Consider the following 8227-nt stretch of genomic DNA (forward strand, 5'->3'; position numbering starts at 1 on the left):
ACTAAAAAAAAAGGGTTGATTATCTGACACAGTAATACACTGATCATTAGAGTCAATGCACTACTAGAACAGTCTGTGTTGATGTTGAACTTGTTCTTTATTGCTTGTACTGTGTGCTGTGTCTGACATGTACACTACAAATGGGCTCGGTTTCCTTTCCTGCATGCCTTAATTTTTCAACAACACTCTTCCTAAAGAAAATAAAAATGTAGTATCCAGAAAAGCTCTCTGGCATCTCTGGGCACAAGCTCTGGTTGATGAAAATACACCACATATAGTAACACTGTGTCCGTGTGCTAGAGCAGCATTCTTCCTTTGGAACAGAGTGAGTTAAATTGCCTGTTTTGTTATACTTCATGAAATTTGAAATATATACAGTAGTATGGTTGTTTGTACAAAAAAATGGGAGTTTAAATAATTTGAAAAAATTGTTGGTTTATTTATTCAGTCTTTCAACTTCTATGGAAACAAAGGTCTGTTTGTAAATCAAATCCTGACAGACCACTGCATTTGTTTAGGATTCGTCTTAGTTCAAACTGCTTTTATGATCCTTTTGGTGAGCAGGAGGTCACACAAACACATACACATACACACGTTCTTGCACACACATACACACACACACATACACACACACAGTGCCTTGTCTTTTGTAACCAAGGGGGTTCTACGGTGGGAGGTGCTTGTGTTATATTGTGTAAACTGTAACTGTCATGGGAATAAATAGCTGCGAGGAGAGCTGCTCTTTGAAGGATTTGGGCTAGAGACAGGTGAGGAGCATTAAGCCCGACCGCCTGGTTCTGACCAAAGCTTCCCTCGTTAGCGAGTAAAAGACCGATTGAAGATGCTCTGTCTTCTTTTTCGTTCTTCATGAGGAATAAGTCTCTAAACTAGCGGGGCCTGCGGAAACACAGACTCAAAACTGAACTGCTAGTGAAAATTGTTTTCTTCACAAATAACTCTCTTACTGAACTAACACAGCCGAACCCTCAACATGTTTGTACTCTTTGGTCATATTGTCTTCATATTAAATAACTTTTTTAAAGAACTTATTTTAACATTGCACTCAACAACAAATAAATCCTCCATAACAAAAAAGTAACTTCAAGGGCCAAATTGTATTATATTTTTTCACGTCAATATTTGGGCCCCAAGTAGGGGTGATGTGGGCTACAAGTGGCCCCTGGGCTGTGAGTTTGAGACCCCTGCTTTAGACTATTTATGTGCAGATACAGCTGCTGTCTTTGTTGTCTATAAATATGATAAACGGTCTCTAAATTTGTGTGGGTAGCATTTGTTGCAACTACTACTTCAGTGATGGTAGTGGTCACCCTCTGGAGCCATTTTCCAACAGTCTGTCGGATGCAGCTCATTCATTACTCAACGTTAAAGTCAGCGTTATTTTCAAAAACCATGTGTACAGATCACACACAGGAATTTGAAATTACAGCGCCCTCACAGCCCTCAGTGTTACACTAAAACAACATAAAAGATAAAAAGATAAAAATCTTATGTACAAAACAATCTTATCTACACAAGAGTTTCCAACACAATCCAAGAGTCCATGTGACAACAAACAAAACTGTTCTTTCTTATTTGATCATTATTCTATCATTTCACAATCAGGATTGTCTGGTTTCTGAGACGAAGGGAACCTTTTTTCTGTCAGTAAATGTGGTTTTCTATATTTAACTTCCATCCATCCATCCATCCATTCGCGTCCACTTATCCTTTTTCAGGGTCGCGGGGGGGCGCTGGAGCCTATCCCAGCTGTCATAAGGCGAGAGGCGGAGTACACCCTGGACAGGTCGCCAGTCTGTCGCAGGGCCAACACACAGGGACAGACAACCATTCGCACTCACATTAATTCGCACATTCACACCTAATGGCAATTTGGATTTTCCAATTAACCTATCCCCACAAGCTGCATGTCTTTGGACGGTGGGAGGAAGCCGGAGTACCCGGAGGGAACCCACGCAAACACGGGGAGAACATGCAAACTCCACACAGAAAGACCCCAGCCTGATGGCGGAATTGAACTCAGGACCTTCTTACTGTGCGGCAACAGTGCTAACCGTGCTGCTATATTTAACTTTAATCAACAATTCATTCACAAGTATCTGTGCAGGTTTTTGCTTTTAGTTGTAGATGATGCAGTCAAAATACATTTTTAAAAACAATTAGCCTGTCAATGAAAACATTTTAAGTCACAATTTGAAATCATTTATATTAAAGAACACGGTAAAGCTTACTCATGCTGTGACATTTTTTATCAAATATTTCAAAATCAGTTTTGTAGAATTTCCACACAAACTGAATAGTTTATCTATGAACTGTTTCCTTCCCACTGAAAAGCTTTTGAATACATTGCTGGTCTTAGAGCGCCACCTCTAGTGCCTTTATGTTACAGCTGCTCGGCTTCTGAGGGGTTTTTGTTCAGGTCTGCTGATGCTTTGTGAGACTGTGAGTATCTGGCACAGTAATACACAGCAGTGTCTTCAGGCTGCATATTCTGTCCATTTAGAGTCACTCTATTGCTGGAAGAGTCTAAGTCAATGCTAAACTTGCTCTTTAGTGAATCTTTAAAGTGAGTGCGCCCAGTATATCGCATCCCAATCCACTCCAGTCCTTTCCCTGCAGGCTGTCGGATCCAAGCTGTGTAGTAGCTGCCCACAGAATAAGAGACCTGACAGGTGATGGTCAGACGCTGACCTGGCTGCACAATCACAGAGGGTGGCTGTGTCACCTGTTCACACTTCACACCTGAGGAGAAAACAAGTTGAATGCAGTTCTATAAAAGTAACAGTGTGTGGTGTCCATGCTGTCAGTGTCAGTGCTGTGATCATAGTGTTTGTGTTCAGTGAGACTCACAGGATCCAGCAGCCAGCAGCAGCAGAAGAGCTACAGAGAACATGATGGTGCTGAAGGTGATCTGACGGGAGCTTCTCATCTGATGAAACTGACGGACTGATTTCAAGTCTTTATTTCAAACTGAGAGGAAGTTCACTTTGCATACACATGGAAACTGTCAGGTTATAACTGAAACATGTGTTACCGCTTTGCTAAGAGTTTAGAGAGGTGAGAAACTGAACTGTAACTTTAAAAGCAGATTTATTTGAAGAATCAAACATTAGATTATGTTTTTAGGCTACATGAGCTGTTGAGTGTTTTATGTTTATCATACACATTACTGTGTATTACAAGGTAAATCAAAATAGATTCTATTCATTACTATCGAAATGAATAAATGAATGATGATGAATCATTTCTGTGAATGCTGTGTTTTGTACCGCGTTTCATCTTCTTGTGTCCCTGTGGCTCTCGAGCACAATAATAAACAACAGAGCCTTCCTGCTGTCACATTGTCTGTCTGCCAATGCACCTGATTTCTGTTGTTGTCTCTTTAAATGATAAATCAGCCTTTGACTGATTGAAAGTAGGTGACATGGAAACTTTTACTGCGGATCCAAACAATTTACTCCAGTCCTGTGTGATCCAGTCACAATCACCTCTGAAGCCTGAGTATGTTCAGGTAGATCTGTGGGATTCTCAAGACCTTTTAATCATTAAATTTAAGCTCATTAGTTCTTACTTATCCATATATATTATGTAAAAACCAATCTCACATATTAAGTAACTACAAGTTACTTAGAGATTTTAATTGATGTCTACTTCTCAACAAAACCTACTGCTGAAAAAATAGATTATGTATATTTACAGGATTTTTGTAGTGATGATTTTAGCAGCTTAATAGCTCTTTTATAGAGGAAGCTATTTGCGCTGAACTAGATACTAGTTTGTGCACATGGCCGAAAATTTGTGTTGTGCTGATCACTGTCTTTTAACTGTATATCATCATATTTTGCACCCACTCAAATACATATAACGTCTTTATAGTTATCATTGCAAGCTCTGTTAAATGGCTGGTGTTAGAGCGCCTCCTCTGGTGGTTTGATGCAACTTCTCAGCCATCCTCCACTCAGCCAGTGAAAAGTGTTCCTTCCACTCTTGAGGAAATTATTCTGGGGCCAGCACATAACCCATACCTTCCTTGTATTTTATTTTTGTATTACTATGGTGTGAAGCTTTGCTGATCGCTAAATTTAATCACTGCCCAGTGAATGGATGGTGTGAAGGTGTGTGGTTTTGTCACTCCTGCTCCTCAACCCAACAGCTCCACTCCCAAATAAGCTTCTCTGCTGTTATTTCAGCGATCTGCAGGTATCTGTCATTTGTCTGCAGATGTCTGTGTGAATTCTTTTAATCAGCCTCCTTTAATGGTTCTTCATTCATTTCACAGCTTTACTCGTGTTTTTACACTACTGTCCTCACGCTTGTACACAGTGACAACACATGCTCTTACTCTGTGTTTTATTCCTGTAGAAAAAGAAAGCATCAATCCCAGCAAGATGAAGATAGCCCATAGATCAAGAAACCACCAAATGCATTCATGATATATCTTAAGGGCAAAGGCCAAAAATCAAAGCAGAATTGAACATCACTGGGAGTGCCGCTGTAAATGCAGTCATGGGAGCGACAGTAAATGTGTACCTGCATATATTTAGGCATTCGTTAATGTTTCATGCCCATGTTTGTGCATGCATACTGCAGTTTTTTGTAGGACTTAAGCTGTGTGCTGGCACTGTGTTGTTGTGATCTTCTGTCCACAGTGGAGTCGCTCTCAAAGGACGAACAGAGCAAATATTTTGATAAGGCCGAAACAGAAAGAAGGCATCACGCCAATGAAAACCCAGAGTGGTCCTCTAAATAAAACTACGTATATCCAAAGTGCCAACATGCATTTCATACATGTCACATCACTGTAATTCATTTCGAAAAAGCTAAAAGCAAATTCTGACTTGGTTTGATGTGCTAAGTTTTCATACAGAGTTTCTTCCTCTTGTGTCACTGTGACTCTCGAGCACAATAATAAACAGCAGAATCTTCAGTTGTCAAGCTGTTCACACAAACTTCTGCACATCACTTATATTAGTCAAGTAAATCTTATAAATGCACAAATTATGTTTATTATTTATGAAATAATAAGGTTCTCTCAAAATGTATGAATTTCTGATACATTAGTAAAACTCTCCATATGTAATAATTATTAAACACATGTTCTATGAAGTTAATAATACAGTGTGGGAGCGTCATCATGTTGATGGCATCTCTGAAAAAGTTTCACAAACAACAGCTGTTGCTTAAAAACCAGCACTAAATGAGTAAACCATTTTATCAGACATCTAAACCTCCACAAAAAAGAACAATCGTCAGTACCTTAAAAAAAAAACAGCTCATTAGACACAATGATGCAGATATTCTGTCTTTTCACCAGTGAAAGTAAACGTATCATCCTTACCAGAACAGCTTATTACAAGAATAAAAAAATGAACCAAATATTCATGAATATGAATATGAATTTGAAGGATGGGTCGAGTGTATCCTTTGTGGCCCACCCTGGCCCAGAATTCATAACGCGGCCCAGCCAATTCCAGTTTCCAACAATGGCGGTAGCTACTTGGTTTTAATATTACTCTTATTACGCTTTTCAATACTTTATTAATTAAATTATTATTCATAATATTTGTATAATAATAAAAAAATACTTTTCAAACGCAGCAATGGCGGAGGAGCACAGCTAAAGAGTTTGAAGTATTACTCTTTCTGGGTCACAAAATGAACTTCTAACATATTTTCAGGTGTGTAAACTTCAAATATCTGCTCGGTTTATCAAGACATCACGTATGTGCAAAAGCGCTCTGATGTTTTCGGAGACGTCTGTTACCCCACCACCTCAATCACTGACCGGATGGTCAAGGTTCACTAGAGCCGGCAAGAACATCGGACTACCAGCACATCGTTTTCAAATCCTTTGCAGTCTTTCACCGTTCAGGTTAAACATGAGTAGTGAAAGTCACTTAGATAACTTTTTTTCAGTGTTTTTCAGTGTTTTATTTGTTCCTGAGTAAATCGGTTTGGCTGCGATTAAATTTATAGTTTTCACACGGCTGAATAAACGTCAAACAGAAAACTGATTAAACAGAAGTGTGAGATGGTACAGAATTTACTCCAATGTCCTGTTATATTTTAGATAGCAAGGAGCAGCCGGCTACCGACACAGTGGTGATGCACATCAGAAGGCTAGACGGTCCAATTCCACAGCCTCACACTTACGGCCTTCTCGGTCTTCGGAGGACCCGGCCCATGTAGACTGCGAGCGCCTGGTTTTCCGAAGGATGCGGCCCTTGAATTAGGACACAGCTAATAAGAAGAAAGAGTGTTGCTAGGACTGACCGGAGGCAAATTTCATTTCAAAAGACTACCCACCGGAAGCTTTGATTAACGCATGGTTTTGTACAAACTATGCAAAAAGGAGTTTGCACACCACCGAAACACTTCGACCTTACAGTACCATCTAAATGCAAAACATGTTGCTGCACAGAACCTGTGGGAGCTGTTAGAGCTAGCAGTTCGAGTACCAACAAAAGGTGTCAGCAGCCCAAACTTGAGGAATTGACTGGCTTCAAGATCAAAATTAGTGAGTCAACATTGGACAAACTTAAACATTCTCTTGCAAAATGGATTGCTCTGGACTGTAGACCACTACACAGATTCAGATGATTTTTAACAGGGCCCCGAGTTTGCACAGAGCACAATCCACCATCAGTGAGACAGACTGCAGTGGTGGTCCACTCGAGCAGTGACCAACCCACAGCTGTCTGTCCTGGCCTGCAACCATTTGATTAGTCCTGCCACTTCTGTCTCATGTGAGAGATTGTTCTCACTTGCAGGTCATATAGTAACAAAAAAGAGAGCTGCCTTGAGCTCTGAAAATGTGAACAGGCTAGTTCGTCTAAGTAACAGGCTGAAAGAGACGGACAGTAAATAAGCATGGAGGTATTGTGAGTCCAATGAGTTTGTTATTTTTTGCACTAAAATGTTTGATGATCACACTGTTTTAGCCTAATGTACAAAATAATTTTGGCTAAGGTTACTCAGAGTTTAAAGGTGAAGCTGGTCAAATAACCTTTTATGTTTTTCCCTTATTTTCTAAGGAGAAAAACTGCACTTTATGTTAAAATTTTATTATTATTATTTAAAGACAATACCGTTTTGAAAATGTACTTGAAGTACTCAAAATAGCACTTTATTTTTATGTCTGCCCATTTTTGTCTATCTGTTTTGGATTGAAATGCAGTTTAAATGCTTTTTTTCTTTGTTCCTCTGATGGCTACTGAACCCTGAGTATGTACAGGTCCTCCAGGGCTTTTTACTACTGCCTCAGCCTCAGACTCAGTCAGCATTTGACCCTTGGTGCAGACAGTCAACCAGAATTATCTTCTGCCATCAAAATATTTATCTTAAACTTTTTTAAGCTGTTCTTACCAGGCCTGTAAATTGACAAGAGAAGAAGAACAACCATAAACTCATGACAGTTTATCATCAAAGCCATTTTCCTGCCAGTCTTCAGTGGTGCAGCTCAATCTTTTCATGCCCATTTTTATATTCTGCTGCACATATTCAAAGATGAGATGAGAGATGATGCATCTCATCATCTCTCAGATAGCCTTTATTTGTCAGTTGCAGGTCTTTTGCCCACAACCGAGATGACAGACCTTGCCGACCGTACATACAATACACAAACATCACATTGGGGAGACAGGTCAGGCCAGGTAGCGAGGAAAAAAAATATCGAAATGTGCAACACAAAAGGATAATACAGGAATGCACAGGTATCAACACACCATAACACAATAAACACAGACAAGCAACATGGGAAAGTGTTCCAGTGTGTACATCTGATCTGGGACCGCTGCAATCTTTGACTCCGCCTCCAGCTGACGCGATGTCCACATCATGGGGGAGGTAAGCATTGGAGGTGGCGTTGGATAGGGAGGGTGATGTGTCATTGAGTGCTTATCAGTATCAGTATATGTATGTGTGTGCGTGTCCATAGTTCAGCTGAGACAGTGTCCTTCGCCCCGCCAGGCTAAGTAAACAGTCTTCCAGCCAACCCAGGTGGCCTTGTAGGGAATGGGAAGGAACAGACTCAACACAGTCGTTATCAGGGAGTTTCTGTTCAGCTCCAGCCTTGAGCCCAAAGCTGGCGCCGAAGGGGTAGCCGGGTTATGATGGTGATTTTTCTTTTGCAAACAACTCATGAGAATTTCAAGCTGTTTTTAACACTCCGACACTGGTCTCTCAATCTCCCGTTAATAGCTGCGCGTTT

At 40.3% G+C, this 8227-nt stretch overlaps 1 gene segment (V, D, J or C); it reads right to left on the bottom strand.

Moving 5' to 3' along the window:
* Positions 1 to 2401: 2401 nt before the first annotated feature.
* On the bottom strand, positions 2402 to 2947 carry LOC308411395 (Ig heavy chain V region 5A-like). The segment is given in 2 exons: positions 2869 to 2947; positions 2402 to 2760 (listed from the first exon to the last, which is right to left on the bottom strand).
* Between the last annotated feature and the right edge of the window lie 5280 nt (positions 2948 to 8227).

This window comes from Rhamphochromis sp. 'chilingali' (assembly GCF_963969265.1).
Source record: "Rhamphochromis sp. 'chilingali' genome assembly, chromosome: 15".
NCBI classification, from domain to species: Eukaryota; Metazoa; Chordata; class Actinopteri; order Cichliformes; family Cichlidae; genus Rhamphochromis; species Rhamphochromis sp. 'chilingali'.